This window comes from Macaca thibetana, chromosome 9, assembly GCF_024542745.1.
Source record: "Macaca thibetana thibetana isolate TM-01 chromosome 9, ASM2454274v1, whole genome shotgun sequence".
NCBI classification, from domain to species: domain Eukaryota; kingdom Metazoa; phylum Chordata; class Mammalia; order Primates; family Cercopithecidae; genus Macaca; species Macaca thibetana.
In genome coordinates, this window is record NC_065586.1 from 49,715,423 (window position 1) to 49,741,773 (window position 26,351).

At 40.8% G+C, this 26,351-nt stretch overlaps 2 protein-coding genes and 1 long non-coding RNA gene across 3 annotated transcripts in view; 1 reads left to right on the forward strand and 2 right to left on the reverse strand.

Moving 5' to 3' along the window:
• RGR (retinal G protein coupled receptor) overlaps window positions 1–26,351 on the reverse strand; it is a 282,289-nt gene that overhangs the window by 204,656 nt on the left and 51,282 nt on the right. The gene's annotated exons all lie outside the window — the stretch shown is intronic.
• Window positions 1–26,351, reverse strand: part of GHITM (growth hormone inducible transmembrane protein) — a 773,276-nt gene that overhangs the window by 90,237 nt on the left and 656,688 nt on the right. The gene's annotated exons all lie outside the window — the stretch shown is intronic.
• LOC126962648 (uncharacterized) lies at window positions 5,983–24,610 on the forward strand. Its single transcript, XR_007728756.1, has 3 exons — window positions 5,983–6,155; window positions 8,286–8,321; window positions 24,342–24,610. It is a non-coding gene; the product is annotated as an uncharacterized LOC126962648 (long non-coding RNA).

Here is a 26,351-nt window from a genome sequence, read left to right on the forward strand (position 1 = left end):
TGGAGTCCGTCGTTAGTTCCAGTAGGCATTTTATATCAGTTATCTATTGATGTGTAACAAACCACTCCAAACTTAGAGCCTTAATGCATGGGATTCTACAACCTGGCAAGGTTCTGTAGGGACAGCTCACTGCTGCTCCACGTGGTGTGGACTGGGGTCACTCTGGTGGCAGCACAAACCAGGAGCTTGGCTGGGGCAAGAGCAAAATGGCTGTACTTACCTACCTGGCACCTCTTTTGTAATGACAGGAACACTCGGCATCTGGCCAGCTGTCTCTTCCCCTCTGCATGCTCTCTCCAGCAGAGTGGCCCATCTCACATGGGGACAGAGCTCCAAGGGCACAAAAGAAGAACCTGCCAGGCTCTAGGCCTGGCACTGACACCAGAGCCACTTCTGGTGCTTTCTGCAGGTCGAGAAATTCTCTATCCAGCCCTGATCATGAAAAAGGGACATACACTTTACCTCTTGATGGGAGGAGAAACAAGATATACACACTTGTGGTCATCATTTATCCAGGAAAAGAATGATATAAAATTAATTACTCTTCCTGGCTCTGCCTTGACAACCAGCACCAAATTTTGGCAAATCCTAAGTCAGAAAGATAGAGTTGCTGCCACCTGCCCAAACAGGAACAGGTGCTATTAACAGGCCCAGCGGCATGTCTGGGGTGCTGGAAAGGGGGCGAGGGAACAAACTCTCTCTCCTGAGTGCTTTCCAAAAGTGATACCTTTACAAAAAATTTTAATGTAATATGTTAACATAATGGTTGTTAGAGTTGTGATTAAAAAGTCAGAAGAAGCAGTTTAAAAGCAGTACCTTGAGATGTGTAGACAATATGATCAAAGGCAGACCATTTATGCATTTTCCTACCTTAAGAACAACAGCACAGACTTCTCTCCCCACCCCTAGTGCCCAGAGAGACACAGGACTTCCTTGGTGTTAGAACCTACTATGCCCCTCACAGGAGCACAGCATCCTAGAAGCAGCTTTCTCTATATACCTTCTGCTGCTGTGAGGTCGCCGGTGTGTGTGTGTGTGTGATTGTGAGTGTGGGCATGCATCTAAGTGTAAGTACGCTGATGTGTACACAAGTGTGCAAAATGAGTGAGTCTGTGTGACTGTGTGTGTGCATGCTTGAGTGTGAGCGTGTGTGTGTGTGAAGGCAAGTGAATATCTGAGTGTGGAGACACAGCATGTAAGTGAGAACAAACTCAAAACTGGGCAAAAGAAAGAGAGCACATGGCATTCCAATTCAGTTACGTGGTTGGGATCTGCCAGCACTTGGAGAATTTCCTGACTCCAAAGCCTGCAGCTCTGTCTGCCCATGGCCAGTGGTGGCACATTGGAGCCTTTCTAAATGATTGGAATAAATGATATGATTCTGCCAGCCCAGAATTGATGGAGTCTGGGCCAAGTTGGAGGAAGAGAGGGCACTGAAGGTGCAGGGATTGGGGATGCTGATGGGCAGAGGGCAGGGCTCTCTGAAGCAAGCCAGGCCCTGGGCTTGGGAGCCCAACCTGCTGCCCCTTCATCTTGGCAGTGGGCATTGGGGATCCTTGAAGGGGGGAGTGTAGTAGTGCATTATAAACTGGTGCTTTTCTTTCAGTGCTTTTGAGGTGGTCCCTACCAGCCTTGTTGTGCTCCTCCCAGTCTCAGGTCTACCCACTACCCTGTCCTGATTTCCAAAAAACAGAACCCCACTGATCTGTGAGTTGGAAAGAGTAACGTGATTAGCATCTTTACATAACAGTCTTCTCTTTTTAAATGAACATCTCAGTAGCAGGATGAGATTTTGTCTCTGAAGCCTGGGGAAATAATTTTTCTCTTTTTTTTTATCTGTGCTGCTAATGTTCCCTATCTCCTTTCCACTTTTAAATACTGTGAGGTTGTGTTTGTAGAGATGGATTCTCACTATGTTGCCCAAGGTGGCCTTCTGGTCTCAATCAATTCTTCTGCCTCTACCTCCCAAGTAGCTGGGACTATAGGCACACACCAGTGCAGCCAGTTATATGGGTTTAAGTTTGTGATTATTGGTGGGTTTTCATTAAAGCAAATAACAACAAAAAAGTAACTCATGGAACACTTTCAAATATACATTTTATTGTGGTACAGGGCTATCTGAGAGAAGTAGTGTTATGGCTGGTTTGTTAATTAATATTAGTAATTATTGTTAACATTTAAGTATTTACTTTATGCCAAGCACTATTCTAAATGCTATCTGCATGTTGTTCTCATTGTACATATGAGAAAAACGTGGCCCAGAGATGGTAGGCAACTTTTCACAGTGACACAGATAATAAGGTAGTGTGACTTTCTGCTACTCTGAGCACCCAAGTTCTGGATCAATATACTCTGCTGCATCAGTTATGACCGTGACCCAAATATCCAGGTGTCAGCGGCCTGGAAATATAAATTGACATTGACATTGATATTCACCTTTTATTGGCTCTAAGCCCCAGCCTTCTCAAGTCCTGTCTTTTCCAGCATCAACTTTGATTATTTCTAGAACAACCCAGGATGCTTTCTTGTCTCCACAAATCAGCTCTGGTTGTTGTTCTCTGCTGGGAAAACAGAAATTAAAATCACTTTCTGCTGCACATCTGAATGGCCTAGTTTTAAATGTAAACATTCACATGGCACAGCGAGGTGAAACGACTGTTGTCAATGCGTCGCCATATCCATCTTCTTGCTTGAACCTTTTGGGTTGTAGCACAAATGTTACTATCAACTCCCCTTAGCTTCATCTTGTAAATGAGGAAACTGAGCTTCAGTGAGGCTATTTTTCTGGGAAATCATGGGTGGTAAAGAGTGGAGTTAGATCCCAAATGACCATACCTGTGCTTCCTTGTTGATCTCTGGACACTCTCATTTGTACTTGTTGTTATAACTGTCCATAGCTTTGATGCTTATTTTTGTGACAAAAACATATTATTTGTAAGGTAGAGAGAGCTAACCCATGGAAATTAAGAAACACTCTTCTGAATAAACCTTGATTCAAAGAGAAAATAAGATAGCTATTACAAGTATGTACACATTGACAGAAAGGAGAACATATGGAATACAGCTGAAAGTATATTGAGAGGAAAAGACATTGTTCTTAGATGCCTTCATAACAAAAGAAGATTGAAAATAAATACCTGTTTTCATTCAACACAGGAAACTAGAATAAGACTTCAAAATAAACAGGAAGGACTTAAAGTTTATGAAATAGAAAAAGATAATATAAAGGATCAGTATAACTAAAAGCTAGTCTTCAAAAGGACAGGTAAGATACAAGGCTCCTGCTCTGTGTCTGTGTTCATGAGTTCATGCATGCATGTGTGTGTTTGGGGGGGAGTGTGGGGTAGTAGATATTAGGGAGGGACTATACCCAAAGTATACAACAATATTTTAAAGTGTAAGAGAACATTGCAATTAGCTTCAAAGAAATACATTTTAAAATGTGCAGACAATGAGCAATTTTCTATCAAAATGTAATCTGTGGACCAATGGGTTCACCTTGCCTGCTGCCTAGACAGAGCTGATTTATCAAGACAGGGGAATTACAATGGAAAAAGAATAATTCATGCAGAGCCAGCTGTGTGGGAGACCAGAGTTTTATTATTACTCAAATCAATTTCCCAGAACATTCAGGGATCAGAGTTTTTAAAGATAATTTGGCAGGTGGGGACTCGGGAAGTGGGGAGTACTAACTGGTCAGTTTGGAAATAGAATCATAGGAGGTCAGAGTGAAGTTTTCTTAATGTCTTCTGTTCCTGGGTGCAATGACAGAACTGGTTGAGGCAGATTACTGGTCTGGGTGGTGTCAGCTGATCCATCCAGTGCAGGGTCTGCAAAATATCTCAAGCAATGATCTTAGGTTTTACAATAGTGATGTTACCCTCACGAGCAATTTGGGGAGGTTCAGACTCTTGAAGCCAGAGGTTGCATGACCCCTAAACTGTAATTTCTAATCTTGTAGCTAATTTGTTAGTCCTGCAAAGGCAGACTGGTCCCCAGGAAAGAAGGGGGTCTTTTCTGGAAAGGGCTGTTATCAATTTTGTTTCCGAGTCAAACCATGAACTACATTCCTTCCCAAAGTAAATCTGGCCTACGCCCAGGAATGAATAAGGACAACTTAAAGGTTAGAAACAATGTGGAGTCAGTTAGGTCTGATTTCTTTCACTGTCACAATTTTCTCAGTCATAATTTTGCAAAGGCAGTTTGAAAAATATTCATTATTAAATTTTATCCAAGAATACAGAAAATTTGAAAAGACTAATAACATAGGATAAATTGAAAACATTATTAAAAATTACCATCCAAAAAGGCACCAAACTTAGATGGTTTTGCCCAAGAGATAAAATTTCTATGTTAAGGAAACTCTTCTGGGTAACAGAATTTATTTTATAAGGCTAGTACAAACATAATGCCAAAATCTTAAAAAAAATTAAAAAGGAAACTATAAGCCAATTTTACATATGAATATATGCATATCCATTCCAAAGAGAGTACTGAATTATAAATCAGTTCTGGCAATACAGTAGAAGAATAATATATCAGAACCAAATAGGATTTCTTCTTCTTTTTTTTTTTTTGAGATGGAGTCTCACTAGATCGCCCTGGCTAGAGTGCAGTGGCGTGATCTCAGCCCACTGCAAACTCTGCCTCCCGGGTTCAAGCATTTCTCCTGTCTCAGCTCCCCAAGTAGCTGGGACTAGAAGTGCCTTCCACCAAGCCTGGCTGATTTTTGCATTTTTAGTAGGGACAGGGTTTCACCTTGTTGGTCAGGCTGGCCTTGAGCTCCTGACCTCAGGTGATCCACCTGCCTTGGTCTCCCAAAGTGCTGGGATTACAAGTGTGAGCCACCATACCCGGCCAGGATTTCTTTTTTTTTTTTTTTTTTTTTGAGATGGAGTCTCGCTGTGTTGCCCGGGCTGGAGTGCAGTGGCCAGATCTCAGCTCACTGCAAGCTCCGCCTCCTGGGTTTTTATGCCATTCTCCTGCCTCAGCCTCCCAAGTAGCTGGGACTACAGGCGCCCGCCACCTCGCCCAGCTAGTTTTTTTTGTATTTTTAGTAGAGACGGGGTTTCACCGTGTTAGCCAGGATGGTCTCGATCTCCTGACCTCGTGATCCGCCCGTCTCGGCCTCCCAAAGTGCTGGGATTACAGGCTTGAGCCACCGCGCCCGGCCTAGGATTTCTTTTATCAATGCAAGGATGGTTCAATATTAAGAGATCTATTATTATAAGTCATTACACCAACAAATTGTGATTATGTTTCTAGTTGCAAAAAGCCATTTAATAAGGTTTTTAAACAGCTAATCCTAAAAATAAAAAACCTGAAATCAAATAAACTAAAAAACCTAGTACAAGTTAAAGACTATTTGTGAGAAACCAAGAATAATCACTATACGTGTTGAAATACTAAAACTGTTGTCCTTAAAATCATTCACAAGATATGCATGCCTGTCCTTTCCTCTCTATTATCATTGCTTCAGCTGCCCCTTTATGTGCAGATTTAACCTCCAGAACAGACTTCTCTTTTCAGAACAGATCGCTATCTAACTGCTTGCTCAGCATTTTCATTGGATGCCTAACAAACTTCTCATGGCCTCACTGGAACTCCAGATTCTCTCCTCCTCCCCTAAGCTGAACCTTCCCTGCTGTCTTCTCATCTCAGAGAAATAGCACCCCTTTGACTCAGTTGCTCAAACTAACAAACTGAGCTATCCTTTCTCCCTCATCCTTTAATCTAATCTATTAGCAAATTCTGCCCTTTCTATCTTTAAAATGTGTCTTAAATCCATCTCCACTGGCAATTAGGAGACTGATGGGGAGATGATTAACTTAGAAACCCACCCCTACACTGTATGGCTTGTTATATGGTACACACAGAACCTAGTAACTGAAGATCTAACAAAAGCAAAAGTAAAAGAAAGAAAAGTCACTTTGACATTGAGTCATGGCAAGTACTTCTCCCTGCCTTTCAGAGCCACATTTTGGAGAAAGCTTCCTGACTGGAATAATAAATTGTGCTTGAAAAACATAGAAATAGAGGAGAGGGCAAGGTTACTTCTGAAATGGAAAACTAAGTGGCACATGGTTTGAAAACTCTCAGAATCACTGGCATTCCTTGGTCAAGCTGAGTGGAACAAATCACTCCCCAAACAAAATGTAAGTCAAGATTTCTTTTCAGATGCTTCAAGTTCAGTTTCTTTCAGTTCTCTCCATCCCCTCCCTGTTCCCTCTCCCTCCTTCTCTCCCTCTTTTCTTTCCTCCACCCCCACTGAAAAGCTGTCAGTATAAACATCACATACCCCTTTATGGAAACCGAGGTTAGAGTTAAGAGATGATTCACCTTTTGGCGTTTTTGTGCTGGCGGCTCCCACCTCCAGATCTTTTTTTTTTTTTTTTTCCAATACAGAATCTTTCTCTGTCACCCAGGCTAGAGTGCAGTGGCACAATCTCAGTTCACTGCAACTTCCAGGTTAAGCAATTCTCTTGCCTCAGCCTCGTGAGTAGCTGGGATTACAGGTGCATGCCATCACACCCGGCTAATTTTTGTATTTTTGGTAGAGACAGGGTTTCACTATATTGGCCAGGCTGGTCTTGAACTCTTGATCTGCCCACTTTGGCCTCCCAGAGTGCTGGGATTACAGGCATAAGTCACCATGCCCAGCCCACCTCTAGATCTGTAGACAATCAATCAGCCTACTCTGTTCTGGAAGACCACACCCTATACAGATCCTTCCGGTGTCTATAGTAGCATTCTGAAAGTGGTTTAAGTTTCCCTAGTGCAAGCCAACTTTACAACCATTGTTGATGTTTGGCATTAAGCAAACTCCAGATATAAACATGAATTAGGCAGGCAAGGAGTGCCTGTCTGGAGATGGAAATAGGCACTTAAAGATATAGGCATACAAACAAGATAGCTACTTCTGAGACAGTGTCAAGTGCTGCAGGGTACAGAGAAGGGAATAGTTAATGCTGCCTGGGAGGGGCTTCATCCAAATGGCTACTTAGTTGGGTGTTAAGAGACTGGGAGGAACTCTAGGGGACTGAAGGGAAGGCAAGAATGGGTGAGGAAGTGTGTCATGAAAGGGCAATCTAGCCATAGAAATACTATTCAACAAGGCAGAAGGAAAACTTACTAGGGACATGAAGTAGCTCTGTGTGTTAAAAGCATGGACGTGGAGCTGTTGGAGCTAGTTGGGAGTAGGAAAGAAAAGAAATATTATGCGTGTGTTGGAGTAGTGCATTTGGACTAGGCCCTGCATGTGGTGAGTCTCTAAGAAAGCCTAGTTCCATCGAGTGTGGTTCTAGGACCAGCAGCAGCTGCATCCCTGGGGGTTTTCTAGGAAAACAGACCCTCGGGCTTCGCTCCAGACCTTCAGTATTGGAATCTGTACTTGAACAGTGTCCTGTGTGCAGGTTTAAGTTTGAGAATCACTGTATTACATGGCTTTAAGCAGATTAAAGGCAGAGTAAATATGTTTAAAAATAGCACTGTAGCCACAATGTGGAGGATAGGCTGGAAGGTGTAGTGATGGGGTTGGAAAAACTCTTGAAAAGGCCACCACAATGGTCTGGATAAGAGGGGTTACTCACCACTGATGGCCAAGCTGTTTGGCTTTATGCAATGCTGCCACAGACCTTTGGCTTTGAATTCTAACAACTGTTTCTGTCTTTCAGCTCCCTAAGTAATAGTATCTACTTCTTTGAGATTTGTAATGATTAAATGAAATTGTGTACCTAAAGAGTCTGACTCATGAAGTGCCAGTCACTTAATAAACCCTTCATAAGTGGAAACTTTGTTACTATTAGGATAAACAAGGATTTGATTTTGTCCAAGTGATTTACAAACTGCAATTCTCTTGAATCAACTCTAAATGATTCTTAGGCAATGCATGAGACAAGCAAGAGACTACTCCCATCCACAATCTCCTCCCTGTTGGTTTTATAGTACTCCTGTCAGTCTAATTCAATCCAAGCCAGTTTCATTCTATTCCATTCCATTCCTTAGAAAGCCTTTGAATGTAAAGCACTTCACAGAGTATCCATATTTTGATTTAGTGTTCACCCTTACATGAAGGGTTAGGCTGCTGCCATCTCCATTTTACAGAACAGGAAAGTGAGGCTGAGAAAAATTTGGTTACTTGCTAAAGATCACACAGTTAATAATGGATGTAGGATTTGAATCAGGATTTAAAATGTTGAATATGTGATTTCAAGTTTCATAGTATTACTCCCCACCCCCTTCTTCAACATGCTGTACTAACAGGTTATCTTTGTTTCTGATTGCAGTTTTCGGGTTAATGCTGGGCAACTTGTCTCAAAAAGGTAGGACTAAGAGCCCAATGAAATGGTGAATGTAAGTTTGTAAGAGCTGTCATTTGTCTATTTTATTCACTGTGCCTAGAATAATACCTGATCTTAGTAGTGCTGAATACATTTTTGTTGAATGAATAAAAAAATGCTTTGTGAAGTGCAATTGCTGCATATTTGGGGGATAGTTTCATGTAATCTGGAAATAACTTGTCATTTCTCATGTTAGTTTCCTGTTGTGGCTAATTCTTGAATTGCTTTGTTTTCCTGACTAGAAATTAGCATTTATAAAACTGTAAACATTCACATAACATTTATTTCAGAATGAGAGAGCCATTATATTCATGATGATAGTGCTTGTTAGAGTTTACATCTCTCTAGATAAATTCAAGATGGTGTTATAATCATTGTTGCTGTGGAAGGAGATCAGAATATGCCACCCCTAAATATGCCACTTTGGCATAAAAATTATTTTGAGCTGCAGGCCATTGAGAATCAACAGGTACAGAAAGAAGCCTTCTTAGACCTTCTCTTATCTGATTAAGAGCAGAAACTTCTGAGAAATGAGGACTACCATGAATCCTCTCTACCAGGTAAGTTTTATGGCACTGAAGGCAATGGAAAGTCAGCATCAAGATGGCCCTGCACAAACTTTACTAAACAATCCTTATCTTCTGTTAGGTTCCTTATATATTTATCTTGCCACAATTTACTGTTCCCAGAAGCTCAAAACTCTATTCCTTTGTTTTGTCATTTCTCCACAAGTTTATTCTTCTTTGTTAAAATGATATATGAGCCTCTAGGTCTGCCCACCTTTTTGAGTTTTCATTTTATTTCTGTGAGGCCCTCCACCATATTTATAAAATAACCACTCTCTCCTGTTGATCTAAGTTTAATTTGCAGGGCCCCAAGGACTGAACCTAAGAGGGTAGAGAAAAAAGTTTGTTTCCTCCCCATTAATACAGTAATCAGGGTTCTAAAACCTAATGAATTAAAATCAGAAAATGAAGATGATATATAAAACACCTGTGATATAACAGACTTCATACTTTTCATGTTATTTTGTGTTATTTAAAATCGGTTTGGATTTGGTCTGCTATCCAGTTGCTCTCCTGTTTTCTGACTTGATTCTTCCTCTTTTTCAATTGCCTTGATAATAGAGATTCTTTTATTTACTGTTTTCCTTGAAGTGCCCAAACCAGGTGTGGTGGTGCTAGTAAATACTTCATTTTGCCCCATCATCTCCTTTCACATTTTCTTCTTTTTTTTTTTTTTTTGAGACGGAGTCTCGCTGTGTCACCCAGGCTGGAGTGCAGTGGCGCGATCTCGGCTCACTGCAAGCTCCGCCTCCCGGGTTTACGCCATTCTCCTGCCTCAGCCTCCGAATAGCTGGGACTAGAGGCGCCCGCCACCACGCCCGGCTAGTTTTTTGTATTTTTAGTAGAGACGGGGTTTCACCATGTTAGCCAGGATGGTCTCGATCTCCTGACTTCGTGATCCACCCGCCTCGGCCTCCCAAAGTACTGGGATTACAGGCTTGAGCCACCGCGCCCGGCCACACATTTTCTTCTTTTGTCTCATTTGTGCAGAAAGGATCAGAGCTGGTGATTCCTGATTGACAGCAGTATGATTTCTGCTTCCAACTATTCATCTTGTTGAATGCTTTGTGGTGTTTTTTACCCCAGTAAAATTTCTGTTTGAAATTCCCATAGAGCAGAGCCACCCTAGCCTGAGGCCCAAGCACCAGGCAGGCCATAGAAGTCTAGAGAATGCCGTGTTGCCTTCACAGAGACTGTTCATAGCACTGGACTTTGAGACTGGCACATTACAGCCTGAATGAGATTCATCTTGCAGGAAAAGTAGTGCGAATAATTGAATATGCCTGCCTTGTTGAGTGTCCAGTAGCACAAGAAGACTGAGATCAGCTTTAGTCTTGCATGGAATTCCTCATGCACTCTCTATTCCTGGTTTTTGGAGACCCACACTAGAGGAAAATATCATGCAACAAAGCAAAATATGAAAAAAAAAAAGGCTGCCAACATGATTGTCTCACTAGAGTGGGATAATATTAGTTTCATTTGCCATTTACTTCAGCAAGACATTTCTCAACTCTCACAGGTTATCAGTAAAAGCTGAATTGCAATCATTTTTATGTCTTCTTTCTCAAACTGAGAAGTCAGTGGTCTTAATAATTTCATGAAAAATGGTGACATTGCTGTTTAATAGGTATCAACTGACAGAAAGCTACTTTATAAGTCTAATTTCAGGGATCCCCAAGGATGGGGAATATTTGATTCCTTTTTTCCAGAAAGGATCTGTCTCACCCAGTATCATCTGGACAAGGAAGTGTATCAGTTAGGGTCTAGGCAGGAGACAGAAACCACATAGTAACTTGAACAAGAAAGTTTTATATAAAGAATTACTATTTACAGGAACTTCACTAAAAGGGGAGAGGAAAGAATTCTTAGAATATACTTGAGGGCTCTGAGAGCATACCCAGTGAAAGACAAACTTGGAAAGGGGGGCCCTCTCCAAAGATGGGATTCAGACCTTATTTGAGAAGGTATGGTTACAGTTCACTGAATGGCAGAGAAAGTCATAGGGTTGCCTGAGCAAGCCTAGACTGACAGGAAACTGCCTGCCGGGTGCTGATGAAATTTGTAGGGAAGCTGCCTTGAAAGGAGTGCTGCTGCACTCACCATGAGGCCAGTTGGGGAACCCATGGAACTCACATGAATCCACCTGGTTAGGAGGATTGCTGCTGAAGCTAGGGCACTTTCAAAACTCCCTGTGAGCTGCCCATGGAGGATGTTACTGAACTTACTGAAAGGGAGCTAGCTGGACCACCCACGGTACCCACCAGGATTCTGCTTACATTTGTTAGGGGAGAGCTTCATTTGGTGTTCCATGCACACCAGCCCAGGAACCAGGAGGAAAAGCTTGTTCTTCAGCCTGTGTCCCTCCCATGTTTTCTACTGATGCTAGAGCTTAACATTATGCAGCTGTGCCAGCAGGCTAGGCAGGGCAGTCAGGGGTGGATTTGGAGCCCTGAGTCAGGAAATTGATAGGCGGCACGGGGAACGCTGAGGCTCAATTCTTCTTCCTTCCGGTGTGTGCACCCTTTCACTATGTTATGTGACATGCTCTTAATGATCATCATTCTTCTCTTCTAGTTAATTGTATATCAAGAGAACGATAATTATGGTTGATTTTTGGTAGGTATTTATGAACAACATGAGAACCATAGGATTTAGCACTTCTTCTAAGCCTTAGTACATTCTCTGATCTGAATACTTAGGCAAATGACCAAAATTTAATATCATACATTTGGGGCCAATTTGGCAACGCTTAAGAAGTACTAGAAAAATTGAGGCAATTAAACATGAGCTGAATTTTTAATTTAATTTCTATTCATTTAATTTTAAATTTAAAAAATGATATATAGTTCAGTTATTGGACAACTTTAAGAATGTTTGGAACAATTTAGAGGAGCGTGTGGCACATTTTATGGGCCAAGCTTGGAAGGTTGTACTTCACTTCTGTTTTCATTCAATTGGCTGTGTCAGGGAGGAAAAACTTTTCCTCTACTCTCTTAGGTTTGTGACTGGGGGCCTGCAAACTAAACAGACAAAAGACAGATTAGCAAAGAAAGGACAGATTTTTATTGATGTAGTACACAGGAGTTCACGAAAAATATGCTTCAAGGAGGCAATTCGAATTTGGAGTTTATATACCATCTTAATAGGGAAAGTGGGGGGTGAAAGGCACTTACAGGAAAACCAATTTTTTTTTTTTTATACTTTAAATTCTAGGGTACATGTGCACAATGTGCAGGTTTGTTACATATGTATACATGTGCCATGTTGGCATGCTGCACCCATTAACTCGTCATTTACATTAGGTATATCTCCTAATGCTATCCCTCCCCCCTTCCACTACCCCATGGCAGGCCCCGGTGTGTGATGTTCCCCATCCTGTGTCCAAGTGTTCTCATTGTTCAATTCCCACCTATGAGTGAGAACATGTGGTGTTTGGTTATCTGTGCTTGCGATAGTTTAGTCAGAATGATGGTTTCCAGCTTCATCCATGTCCTTACAAAGGACATGAACTCATCCTTTTTTATGGCTGCATAGTATTCCATGGTGTATATTTACCACATTTTCTTAATCCAGTCTATCATTGATGGACATTTGGGCTGGTTTCAAGTCTTTGATATTGTGAATAGTGCCTCAATAAACATACATGTGCATGTGTCTTTATAGCAGCATGATTTATAATCCTTTGGGTATATACCCAGTAATGGGATGGCTGGGTCAAATGGTATTTCTAGTTCTAGATCCTTGAGGAATCGCCACACTGTCTTCCACAATGGTTGAACTAGTTTACAGTCCCACCAGCAGTGGAAAAGTGTTTCTATTTCTCCACATCCTCTCCAGCACCTGTTGTTTCCTGAATTTTTAATGATCACCATTCTAACTGGCATGAGATGGTATCTTATTGTGGTTTTGATTTGTATTTCTCTGATGGCAAGTGATGATGAGCACTTTTTCATGTGTCTGTTGGCTACATAAATGTCTTCTTTTGAGAAGTGTCTGTTCATATCCTTTGCCCACTTTTTGATGGGGTTGTTTGATTTTTTTCTTGTAAATTTGTTTAAGTTATTTATAGATTCTGGATATTAGCCCTTTGTCAGATGGGTCGATTGTAAAAATTTTCTCCCATTATGTAGGTTGCCTGTTCATTCTGATGGTAGTTTCTTTTGCTATGCAGAAGCTCTTTAGTTTAATTAGATCCCATTTGTCAATTTTGGCTTTTGTTGCCATTGCTTTTGGTGTTTTAGTCATGAAGTCCTTGCCCATGCCTATGTCCTGAATGGCATTGCCTAGGTTTTCTTCTAGGGTTTTTATGGTTTTAGGTCTAACATTTAAGTCTTTAATCCATCTTGAATTAATTTTTGCATAAGATGTAAGGAAAGGATACAGTTTCAGCTTTCTACATATGGCTAGCCAGTTTTCCCAGCATAATTTATTAAATAGGGAATCCTTTCCCCATTTCTTGTTTTTGTGAGGTTTGTCAAATACAAGGTGGTTGTAGATGTGTGGTATTATTTCTGAGGGCTCTGTTCCATTCCATTGGTCTATACCTCTGTTTTGGTACCAGTACCATGCACTTTCGGTTACTGTAGCCTTGTAGTATAGTTTGAAGTCAGGTAGTGTGATGCCTCCAGCTTTGTTCTTTTTGCTTAGGATTGTCTTGATAATGCAGGCTCTTTTTTGGTTCCATATGAACTTTAAAGTAGTTTTTTTTCCAATTCTGTGAAGAAAATCATTGGTAGCTTGATGGGAATGGCATTGAATCTAAAAATTACCTTGCGCAGTATGGCCATTTTCACAATATTGATTCTTCCTGTCTATGAGCATGGAATGTTATTCCATTTGTTTGTGTCCTCTTTTATTTCGTTGAGCAGTTGTTTGTAGTTCTCCTTGAAGAGGTCCTTCACATCCTTTGTAAGTTGGATTCCTAGGTATTTTATTCACTTTGAAGCAATTGTGAATGGGAGTTCACTCATGATTTGGCTCTCTTTTGTTTGTTATTGGTGTATAAGATGCTTGTGATTTTTGGCCATTGATTTTGTATCCTGACACTTTGCTGAAGTTGCTTATCAGCTTAAGGAGATTTTGGGCTGAAATGGTGGGGTTTTCTAAATATACAATCAAGTCATCTGCAAAGAGGGACAATTTGACTTCCTCTTTTCCTAATTGAATACGCTTTATTTCTGTCTCCTGCCTGATTGCCCTGGCCAGACCTTCCAACACTATGTTGAATAGGAGTGGTGAGAGAGGGCATCCTTGTCTTGTGCCAGTTTTCAAAGGGAATGCTTCCAGTTTTTGCCCATTCAGTATGATATTGGCTGTGAGTTTGTCATAAATAGCTCTTATTATTTTGAGATACATTCCATCTATACCTAGTTTATTAAGAGTTTTTAGCATGAAGGGCTGTTGAATTTTGTCAAAGGCCTTTCCTGCTTCTATTGAGATAATCATGTGGTTTTTGTCTTTGGTTCTGTTTATATAATGGATTGCATTTATTGATTTGCATATGTTGAACCAGCCTTGCATCCTAGAGATGAAGCCAACTTGATCATGGTGGATAAGCTTTTTGATGTGCTGCTGGATTTGGTTTGCCAGTATTTTATTGAGGATTTTCGCATCGATGTTCATCAGGGCTATTGGTCTAAAATTCTCTTTTTTTGTTGTGTCTCTGCCAGGCTTTGGTATCAGGACAATGCTGGCCTCATAAAATGAGTTAGGGAGGATTCCCTCTTTTCTATTGATTCGAATAGCTTCAGAAGAAATGGTACCAGCTCCTCCTTGTACCTCTGGTAGAATTCAGCTGTGAATCCATCTGGTCCTGGACTGTTTTTGATTGGTAGGCTATTAATTATTGCCTCAATTTCAGAGCCTGTTATTGGTGTATTCAGGGATTCAACTTCTTCCTGGTTTAGTCTTGGGAGGGTATATGTGTCCAGGAATTTATCCATTTCTTCTAGATTTTCTAGTTCATTTGCGTAGAGGTGTTTATAGTATTCTCTGATGGTAGTTTGTATTTCTGTGGGGTTGGTGGTGATATCCCCTTTATCACTTTTTATTGCATCTATTTGATTCTTCTCTCTTTTCTTCTTTATTAGTCTTGCTAGCAGTCTATCACTTTTGTTGAAGTGTTTTTTGTGTCTCTATCTACTTCTGTTCTGCTTTGATCTTAGTTATTTCCTGCCTTCTGCTAGCTTTTGAATGCGTTTGCTCTTGCTTCTCTAGTTCTTTTAATTGTGATGTTAGGGTATCAATTTTAGATCTTTCCTGATTTCTTTTGTGGCCATTTAGTGCTATAAATTTCCCTCACACACTGCTTTAAATGTGTCCCAGAGATTCTGGTATGTTGTGTCTTTGTTCTCATTGGTTTCTAAGAACATCTTTATTTGTGCCTTCATTTTGTTATGTACGCAGTAGTCATTCAGGAGCAGGTTGTTCAGTTTCCATGTAGTTGAGCAGTTTTGATTGAGTTTCTTAATCCTGAGTTCTAGTTTGATTGCACTGTGGTCTGAGATACAGTTTGTTGTAATTTCTGTTCTTTTCCCTTTGCTGAGGAGTGCTTTACTTCCAACTATGTGGTCAATTTTGGAATAAGTGCGATGTGGTGCTGAGAAGAATGTATATTCTGTTGATTTGGGGTGGAGAGTTCTGTAGATATCTATTAGGTCTGCTTGGTGTAGAGCTGAGTTCAAGTCCTGGATATCCTTTTTAACTTTCTGTCTCATTGATCTGTCTAATGTTGACAGTGTGGTGTTAAAGTCTCCCATTATTATTGTGTGGGAGTCTAAGTCTCTTTGTAGGTCTCTAAGGACTTGCTTTATGAATCTGGGTGCTCCTGTATTGGGTGCATATATATTTAGGATAGATAGCTCTTCTTGTTGAATTGATCCCTTTACCATTATGTAATGACATTTGTTGTCTCTTTTGATCTTTGTTGGTTTAAAGTCTGTTTTATCAGAGACTAGGATTGCAACCTCTGCTTTTTTTTGTTTTCCATTTGCTTGGTAGATCTTCCTCCATCCTGTTATTTTGAACTTATGTGTGTCTCTGCCCCTGAGATGGTTCTCCTGAATACAGCACACTGATGGGTCTTGACTCTTTATCCAATTTGCCAGTCTGTGTCTTTTAATTGGAGCTTTTAGCCCATTTACATTTATGGTTAATATTATTATGTGTGAATTTGATCTTGTCATTATGGTGTTAGCTGGTTGTTTTGCTCGTTAGTTGATGCAGTTTCTTCCTCGCATCTATGGTCTTTACAATTTGGCATGTTTTTGCAGTGGCTGGTACCAGTTGTTCCTTTTCATGTTTAGTGCTTTCTTCAGGAGCTCTTGTAAGGCAGGCCTGGTGGTGACAAAATCTCTCAGCATTTGTTTGTCTGTAAAGGATTTTATTTCTCCTTCACTTATGAAGCTTAGTTTGGCTGGATATGAAATTCTGGGTTGAAAATTCTTTTCTTTAAGAATGTTGAATATTGGCCCCCACTCTCTTCTGGCTTGTGGAGTTTCTGCAGAGAGATCTGCTCTTAGTCTGGTGGGCTTCCCTTGGTGGGTAACCCAACCTTTCTCTCTGGCTGCCCTTAACATTTTTTCCTTCATTTCAACTTTGGTGAATCTGACAATTTTGTGTCTTGGAGTTGCTGTTCTCATGGAGTATATTGTGGCATTCTCTGTATTTCCTGAATTTGAATGTTGGCCGGCCTTGCTAGGTTGGGGAGGTTGTCCTGGATAATAACCTGAAGAGTGTTTTCCAACTTGGTTCGATTCTCCCCATCACTTTCAGGTACACCAATCAGACGTAGATTTGGTCTTTCCACATAGTCCCATATTTCTTGGAGGCTTTGTTCATTTCTTTTTACTCTTTTTTCTCTAAACTTCTCTTCTTGCTTCATTTCATTCATTTGATCTTCAATCACTGATACCCTTTCTTCCACTTGATGGAATCAGCTACTGAAGCTTGTGCAAGTGTCACATAGTTCTTGTGCCATGGTTTTCAGATCCATCAGGTCATTTAAGGTCTTCTCTACGTGGTTTATTCTAGTTAGCCATTTGTCTAATTTTTTTTTTGAGGTTTTTAGCTTCTTTGTGATGGATTTGAACATTCTCCTTAGGCTCGGAGAAGTTTGTTATTACTGATTGTCTGAAGCCTTCTTCTCTCAACTTGTCAAAGTCATTCTCCGTCCAGCTTTGTTCTGTTTCTGGCGAGGAGCTGCGTTCCTTTGGAGGAGAAGAGGAGCTCTGATTTTTAGAATTTTCAGCTTTTCTGCTCTGGTTTCTCCCCATCTTTGTGGTTTTATCTACCTTTGGTCTTTGATGATGGTGATGTACAGATGGGGTTTTGGTGCAGATGTCTTTTCTGTTTGTTAGTTTTCCTTCTAACAGTCAGGACCCTCAGCTGCAGGTCTGTTGGAGTTTGCTGGAGGTCCACTCCAGACCCTGTTTGCCTGGGTATCACCAGCAGAAGCTGCAGAACGGCAAATGTTGCTGCCTGATCCTTCCTCTGGAAGCTTTGTCTCAGAGGGGCACCTGGCTGTATGAGGTGTCAATTGGCCCCTACTGGGAGGTATTTCCCAGTTAGGCTACTAGATGGTCAGGAACCCACTTGAGGAGCCAGACTGTCCGTTCTCAAAGCTGTCAGACAGGGACATTTAAGTCTGCAGAAGTTTCTGCTGCCTTTTGTTCCAGCAATGACTTTTAAGAAAGGTAAATGGGCCCTTAGGAGAATAGATTAGAGATATGATAGTTTTGTGACAACTTTTGTTTAGGTGATTTCTTATGCTGTTGTAGACATCTCTTTTCTGGTGATAGGAATTAATCTTCTCTGCCCTGGGATGGAGTTTATGACAGTTGAATTCTTTCTGTTTCTAGACAGGTAAGAGGAGTTAAAAAAAAGTTTTTGCATCTGTTGATTCTCAAATGCCTTCAGCCCCAAATGATTTTTGTGCCACAGTGGTGTATTCTGAACCCCTTTACTGGAACTCAGTCACTTGGTCACAAGGACTAGGCCCATGAGGTGCATAATCAGTCAGGATCTTTCTCATGAGGGTTAGATAGGAATTTACCCACCCTGGGCACCAGAGGAGGGTGCTGTGTGGTTTAACTCAAGCATTTGTGCTGTTTCTGTGGACTTCATTGTTACTTCAGGGGTGGATCCAATCAAAGTGCATCTCAGGACTTCCGCTGAGATGCTGGATCACACTCTGTGGGTTGGGGTAGCACCAGGAGGTTAACAGCCACTATCCCCATGAGGAAAGAGTCTGAACTATTGGGAGACGTGGCCAGGAGACTGAAGTTGGAGCTCCTTCAGAGAAGCAGAAACAGGAAATAAGTCCTGTTGATGTCAGTTGAGGTCCAGATCCAGACCTGTTTGAAGCCAGGTTGTATAGTTGTGTGACCTAATGCATCTCCTTTTCATCTAGGCCAGTTTAAATTGAGTTTTCTGTTGCATGCAGACAAAAGAATTCTAACTACTGAATATGGTGTACTACCGTAATGGGTTCTTTTGTTTTCAAACCAAGATCAAGTTATCTCAGGAAAATTAAGGTGAATTATAATGTCTGGCGTTCCTTGTGGCTTTACATTTGTCCTGAATTTTTCATTTTTAATGATATTTTAATGTTAAGAGTAACATTAAAATAAGCCAGGATGACTTTGGTAGACCATCACCAAAGCTTTGTCCTTGTAGCTTTTACCAATGTGAAATGCAAGTGAAGTGAACTGGGTATCATTTTAATCCAGGATTAAATCTGAAAGAAGGCCATGATAATCTGTTTCTCTTTTCCAGACTCTTTATTATTACAATGTAACTAACACCCTCTGTGAAGGGTAGGATTTAGGGCACTCATCCATAAAGTACAGGCATGTGCTACATAATGATATTTTGGTCAATGATGGGCTGATTGACAGTGATTTCATAAGATTATAATACCATATTTTCACCATACCTTTTCTACACTGCACAGTGTGTGGATATGTTTAGCTACACAGATACTTACCATTATGTTAAATTGCCTATAGTATTCAGTACAGTAATATGTTGGACAGGTTTGTAGCCTAGGAGCAATAGGCTATCTCATATAGCGTGGGTGTGTAGCAGGGTATACCACCTAGATTCGTGTAAGCACACACTTTGATGTTCACACAATGATAAAATTGCCTAACGATGCATTTCTCAGAATGTATCCCCCTCATTAAGTGAAGTATAATGTGTGCACTTTAGCTAGGAATGGCGATAGCTAACCCTCTGGCCTTGTGGGCTATTGAAGAAGTATTCCATTGCTGCCTCAGCTGGCCACTTGCTCAGCTAGGTATCTGTGCTGTGGCCTGAGCCTGTGAAATGCACAAAGTTACCACAGGCCATTGAGAAATTTAGAAAATTATTGGTGAGGTATGTGACCTAAATGCAGAAAATAGAGGCTGAGCAGTCCTGGCATAGAGCCTATAGAGGACATTTTGGACATTCTTGCTAAGGTGGTTTTGTAACCTTTGGTGTGATATAAATGTAAAACTCCTTATTTTATTTTTGGTAACACTTGTATAATTTGCACGAATTTTAGTTACTTTTGGTGTCCTCTTTCACTCTTCAGTGTCTCAGTTTGGATGACAAGTCGTGTGGTAGGTTGTTTTTTCATTAGTCTTCCAGTTCCAGTTCTCTGTTAACTGGCTCCTTCTCTGATTTTTTTATTTTTATAATATTTTTTTATTTTTTATTTTATTTTTGCTTTGATTTCTGAGACAATCTGATTGGTCTACCTTGTGGAAATGCTAGATCATTTGTTGTTGGTTAACCAAGTGTCTGTGGCTCTTGAACCAAGTGCTCTGTCTTGGTCCAATTATCTGTGGGTAGGATCGTGTCAGGTAGGAGTGGGGGTATCATGTGATAGAAAAACATGTCTGCACACAGAGCAAGAGGTTTGGCTTAGAAGTGGATATGGGCATGACAGTTATTTTGACTTCCTCTGTAAAGCACTTAAAACTAACTGTCAAGTCTTATAACAGAGTGAAGAATTGCTACATGAAGTCCAGGCACGGTGACTCGTGCCTATAATCCCAGCACTTTTGGAGGTCAAGGTGGAAAGATCACCTGAGCCCAGGAGTTTGAGACTAGTCTGGGCAACCTAGGAGACCTTGTCTCTATTAAAAAAAAAAAAAAAAAAAAAGAAAGAAATTGCTATGTGAAAACTGAAGCATTGATTACTAACATCACTTACTAAAATACAAGCCCTGAAAGAAGGTCTTGTTGTTCACTGTTGTGTCCCCAGCAACTGTAAAAAGTATAAACAAAAACTAAATTTTAAACTTCCCAACTGACTGAATAGACACCTTCTCTTGGACAAGGAGATTATAAAGAAAACTAAAAAACTAGTTCAAGCCATCATGAGAAGGGGAGATAGGACATGTCTCATTGTACTCTCCTCACTTTGGAGTTCAGGCACAACTAACCAGCCCTAACAGAGGCCAGGCATGGTGGCTTGTGGCTTGTGCCTGTAATCCTAGCATTTTGGGAGGCTGAGGTGTGAGGACTGCTTGAACCTAGGAGTTGAAGGTTGCAGTAAGCTATGATTGTGCCACTGCATTCCAGCCTGGATGACAGAGTGAGACCCTGTCTTTATAAAATAAAAAATAAAAAAAAATTAAAAGAAGCTATTAAAACAGACATCTTAACACTGACAAAACAGACTCTTTGTAGTAATACGATATCAAATTCCAACCTGACTTGAGTATAGCATAACACGACAGATAACCCTGAAAGAAATCAGAAAATATTTTACCCCAAAATATATTTCTTTGACATATCTTTATTTTATTTTATTTTATTTTATTTTATTTGAGATGGAGTCTTACTCTGTCGCCCGGGCTGGAGTGCAGTGACGTGACCTTGGCTCACTGCAACCTTCACCTCCCAGGTTCATGCAATTCTTCTGCCTCAGCCTCCTGAGTAGTGGTGGCTCACGCCTGTAATCCCAGCACTTTGGGAGGCTGAGGCGGGCAGATCACTGAGGGTCAGGGGTTTGAGACATATTTTTAAATAGCCCCACAAAGCTGTTTCTTGTGGGGGAAATTTACATTGTGTAGAGAATCCCTTTCCCTTTCCAGGTTTTTTTCTGATACTGAAGAGATTAGCAGAAAGGTCTAGTTCCTTTTAAGTGTCTGAATAGAAAGCATTTACCTTCTATTGCCTCCAAGGGCAGCTACCTACAAGACTTCATCTACACAGTAAGAACCTTGGTCTCTACAACCCTTATCTTAGCCCAGAAACTCCTTTCTGTTGATTCCAGGTCTTTAGATAGTAACTTTACTATTTCAACCATCTGTGAATCAGAAAATCTTTGAATATACATACGAACTGTAAGCCCTCACTATGAGTTGCCCCACCTTTCTGGATTGAACCAAAGTATACATTAGATGTATTGATTGATGTCTCATGTCTCCCTAAAGTGTATAAAACCAAGCTGCAGTCTGACTGCCTTGGGTACATGTTCTCAGGACCTCTTGAGACTATCCCTTGGGCCATGGTCATTTATTTGGCTCAGAATAAACCTCTCTAAATATTTTACAGTGTTTGTCTCTTTTTGTTGACAAAAGTGATGGATCCACTTAATAGTCATTCAACAAATATATATTAAATAAATGAAATACATATTAAATAAATAAAATAAATAGTAGATTGGTTTCAGCTGTTGGGTTCAGAAACAAGAAAATGTTACCTACTCTTGAGGAGTGTGGAGCAGTTTGTTGTTTGGAACAGTTGTGTATTGTTGCTCCACTGAGTAGGGACTCCCTGGGATGGGGCAGCAGGCTGAGAGACAGGAGGCAGCCAGGGTAGCCATGATTTATACCTTGTCTTTTCTCTCAGTAAGTCCTAGAAATCTGAAAACAGAGCAAAAAGTATTTATTGAGCACTCAGTATAATATATAATAAAGCATAAACTCCCCATGTAGGATATAAGGTGTGTTCTCCATGGTCTGGCCCCTCTCTGTAGCCCCCCATCTCCCACCCTTCCTATAGCTCTCCCTCTAGGCCAGCCATACCTAACCACTCACAGTCCCCCAAATAAGCCATCATTTCCCATGCCCCAGTGCTATTGATTCTGCTTATAGAGCTTTTTTTCTCTTCCCACTTGGTGAGCTCATATATTCAGTCCTTGATACTCACCTCTTGTATTGGTTTATTATTGCTGCATAATAAATTGTCACAAACTTAGTAGCTTAAAACAACACACATGTATTTTCTCACACCTTCTATGGGTCAGACATCTTGGCATGGCTTAGCTGGTCCTCTTGTCAGGATCTCAAAGGCTATCACCAGTGTGTTGGCTGAGCTGCCTTCCTTTCTGAAGCTTATGGTCCTCTTCCCAGCTCATGAGGTACTTAATAAAATTCAGTTTTTTTGTGGTTGTAGGACTGATGATTTTGCTTGTGTTCTGACTGTCAGAGGGAGCTACTCTCAGATCCTAGAGGCCCCTGTGGTTAATTCCACATGGTCCCCTCACAATATGGTGGCTTTCTTCTTTAAGGCTAGCAAGAGAATCTTTTGCTATAGTTTGCTGAGATAGAGACTTGTATAACAAAACAATCAAGGAATTAGCTCTCTCTCACTTTGACAACACTCTTTAGGCTAGAAGCAAGTCAAGTATTTCATACACACACTCAAGGGGAAGGGATTACGTGTGGGTGTGACTCACTGAGGGTTCTCTTCAAGTCTGTCTGCCACTGTCCACCCTCTGACCTCCAGTGATTCACATTTCTCCCACATGCAAATACATTCATCCCATCCCAAGGCCCTTAAAACTCTCACTTTATTACATCTTCTCTTTGAATCCCTCCCTATTCCTCTTCTTCAACAAAGTTGGATTTCCCTGCACCTGTATTTTTGCTTTATTTTTTTCTATAATGCTGGTCAAGATAAACTGCAAAGACCTTGGATTATCCATGGGGCCAATTTAGGTATATCATCAATTTCCCCAGAATACAATTATATATTATAAAACATTCCTAGCTTACGTAGGAGGGCTTTGAGAACAGAGAATTACATTATACTCTGCACAACAAAAGTTATCCCTCTATCCGCTTTAAATGCCTCGCCTCCTTTCCCAAAGGTCTCATTCATGGGAAACTGCCCTGTTTGCTGTTCTTCCTCCCTGACACCTACTCCCTTGCCTACTTCTCTTTTTGTCTCTTCATTCACAGCCCTTTCTCAGCCACACACTTTCCAATCTCCTCCCATTATCTGGGATTTTTCCTTCCAGATGTCTTTATCACTTTTCTCATGTTGCAAACTAGACTTCTCTTTCACAGTTTGTATACCTACCTTTAATGCTTGTTCAACAAAATTAAAGATCATTCTCAATATCCATTGTCCTTGGAACTCAGGAATTACAAACAACTGCTTAATAAATATTTTTCCCATCATGATAGCACCCATCACATCTTCCTCCTTTGTTGGCACACATTAAGTAATTCATTCATTGTTGAATGAATTAATAAGCATCAAGATAATTTACCCAGACAATTCAAAGCCAAAAAATTCCACTATGGTTTATTTGCTCTATCTTTAGCCTGAATTGGCAAATTTTTAGCCTTAATTAATAAAAATAGGCTAGGTTAGCATTCCTGTATATCCGGGAACCATAGAATCTGGCTCGGAAAGGGCTTACCAGTCAGTCTAACTCAGTCTTCACCCTGGTGCTTGAATTCCCTCTGCAGCATCCTTATGTGGTTAGTCTTCTGCTTTAGAAAAGTCAATCATTTCCCTCCCAAGGTGGGCTCACCTCTTTTTCAGCTTTGAGAGAGTCTGCTAAAGAGAGTATCCACTAAAAGAGCTTAGGGCATGGCATATGAAAATGTGGGAAGGGTCACTGTGATTGAAATAAAGCGATTCACAAACATTCCTGTTGCCTGGCCTTCTGGGCATGCGGTAAGATGATGCTTCTTCATCCCCTTTGAAGCTTGGTTGGCCATGTGACCTGCTTTGGCCAATGAGGTGACTAGGTGTGATGTCACTTTCTGCAGAGCTTGAACAGCCAGCATGTGATCTACCATATTGCTTTTCACATGCCATGGTGGTTGTGAAGCACACATGGAGAGGAATTCTCTATCAGCCTGTGTCCTAGAGTGACTAAAATGATCCAGATACCACCCACCATCCCTGATCTGCATTAGACATGTAGAGTATGTGAGAAATAAATGTTTGTTGTGTTTAGCACTGAGATCTTGGGGGTTATACTGCAGCTCATTCTGATATGGTCACTGAAAATTGGGCTGGCCAGGGTGATTACATTTCAACTCATCCTCAAAGTAATTTGATAGACTCACATCTGCAAATCTTCTGAGGCATATACAAAAGATGTTGGACAGGGTACCCAGGCTGACCTAAGAGCTTCTGTTGACAAGAAATAAATTTGCTTTTGACTCTCTTTTTAATGTTTTATATGATCTTTTCCCAGGAAGTTTTGACTCTATAGAGCCAGTGGATGTGGACCATGGACTTAGGAAGAGATTTGGACACAAAGCAGAGAACACCGAAGAGCTGCTCATTTGCACTGAAGTGGTTTGCTGGCTTTCTGCCTAGATCTGACATCTCTTCAAATGGACAGTCCCAACTCTCTCTCAATTCTCTTCCCCCTTCTCTGTAAGTCACAAATGCTGCATTTGGAGGAACTTCATTTTAACTAGGATAAACATCACATAATAAATGATGCATTTTTTCCCATAAAGCAAACCATTTATAAATGTTTTTAGTAATTGTTCATATTGGAGCACTTGGTGGAAGTCTTATGATCTATAGTGTCCAGTGAGGCTTCCATTTAAAGGGGAGCAGAGACAATGCCAAAGTTGATAGAAGGGATGATGGGGAGATAAACTCTCGAGGCCTATATATTATCCACCCGCAGTGATGGAAGGGCCACAGGAAGGACGGTGATTATTCTATTTGGCAAGCCAATTGTCTGTCTTTGGAAAATGATAGGAAGAAGAGTGGAGTCAAAAATAATACCTTTCTCACGCCCAGATATAAACGAGCTATTTACAATCCCTGCTGCCTTTTAGGTTTGGGTTTTATTTTTCCTCTGAACAATAGATTAAACCTTCGAGGAGGTTTGTAGTAAAAGAGGAGGAAACTATAAAAAACACCACATACTTGCAGACATCTGCAAGAAACCATATTATTTGTCCCCTTCAAAGGAATCTCCTGGAGAGACTATAAGTTTATTCAAATAAAATAGCTGTGTTGCAGACTTTTAGAGCTTTTTTTTTTGAAATTTGTCTTTTCGAATATTCTTTACACACAATTCATTCATTCATTCATTTAAGTAAGGACATTGAATGCCTGTTATTTATTGAGTACTATGCAAGAACTTGGGAAATAATGAGGAATAAATTGATCCTAGCTCCCTGAAGATACTTACCAGCTACTGGGGGACCACAGACAAGTAAACCCGACACATTCACTATGGGTTTGATCAATGCGGTGGTAGACATATGCACAGCATGCTGTGAGAAAAAAATAGGAGAGGCATCAAATGTGGACTAATATGTAATCAAGGAAAGATTCCTGGAGCAAGTGGTTTCTCAACTTAGTTTTGAAGAAAGCAAATAGGAGTTATATGAACAAGAGGAAGGAGGGGTGTGTGCAAAGGTCTGGGGGTAAGCAATAACATGGCAGATTTGGAGAATAGCAAGTCTTTTACATGGGTCTTAATTTTTTTTTTTTTTTAAGAGATAGGGTCTTGCCATGTTGCCCAGGTTGGCCTTGAACTCCTGGACTCAAGTGATCTTCCTACCCTAGCCTCCTGAGTAGCTGGAACTACAGGCATGCTGCACCTCACCAGGTGGGAAGTTTGCTGACACTGCATACTTGGGCTTCAGTTAGGAGACAGATGCCCAGGGCCTCCTGCCAATGGGATGTCTTAAAGAAGTCTTTCCCAACATTAAGCTGGAACTCCAAAGGGTTAAACCTAAAGGGAGGATAAAGTAATGAAACCCTATTGCCTCCCTGCCACAGTGATGGGACTGTGGAGAAGCCTGCCTTTCTACTGAACAGAGCAGGAAGCAAAAAGAAGAAAAAGATAACCCATTCCTGAGAAGTTGTGACAACAAATTGGCCTTTGTGTAGATATACATCTGCCTATACTGGTTCCCTGGGAGTACTGGGCCACCTCAGGCCATGCAGTTGGCTGAAAGTGGTCTTCTTTCCAGGGGACCTGGCAGAAGAAAGCAAAAAGCATCTCTGGAGGAAGACCATTCATTCTAGACCTCGGGCACTCTTTACAAATTATTTCTCAATGTGCAGGTAACAGTAAGCAAGCTCACAAAGAAATAAGGCAACATAAATGAGAACCAGCTGCTTACCCACACCCCCACCACCCCAAAAATATAGGAATAGGCCATAAACACTTCAAATGCTATAATTATCAGGCACAGATTCTGAAACAATTGTTTCCTGGTTTAAAGAAATA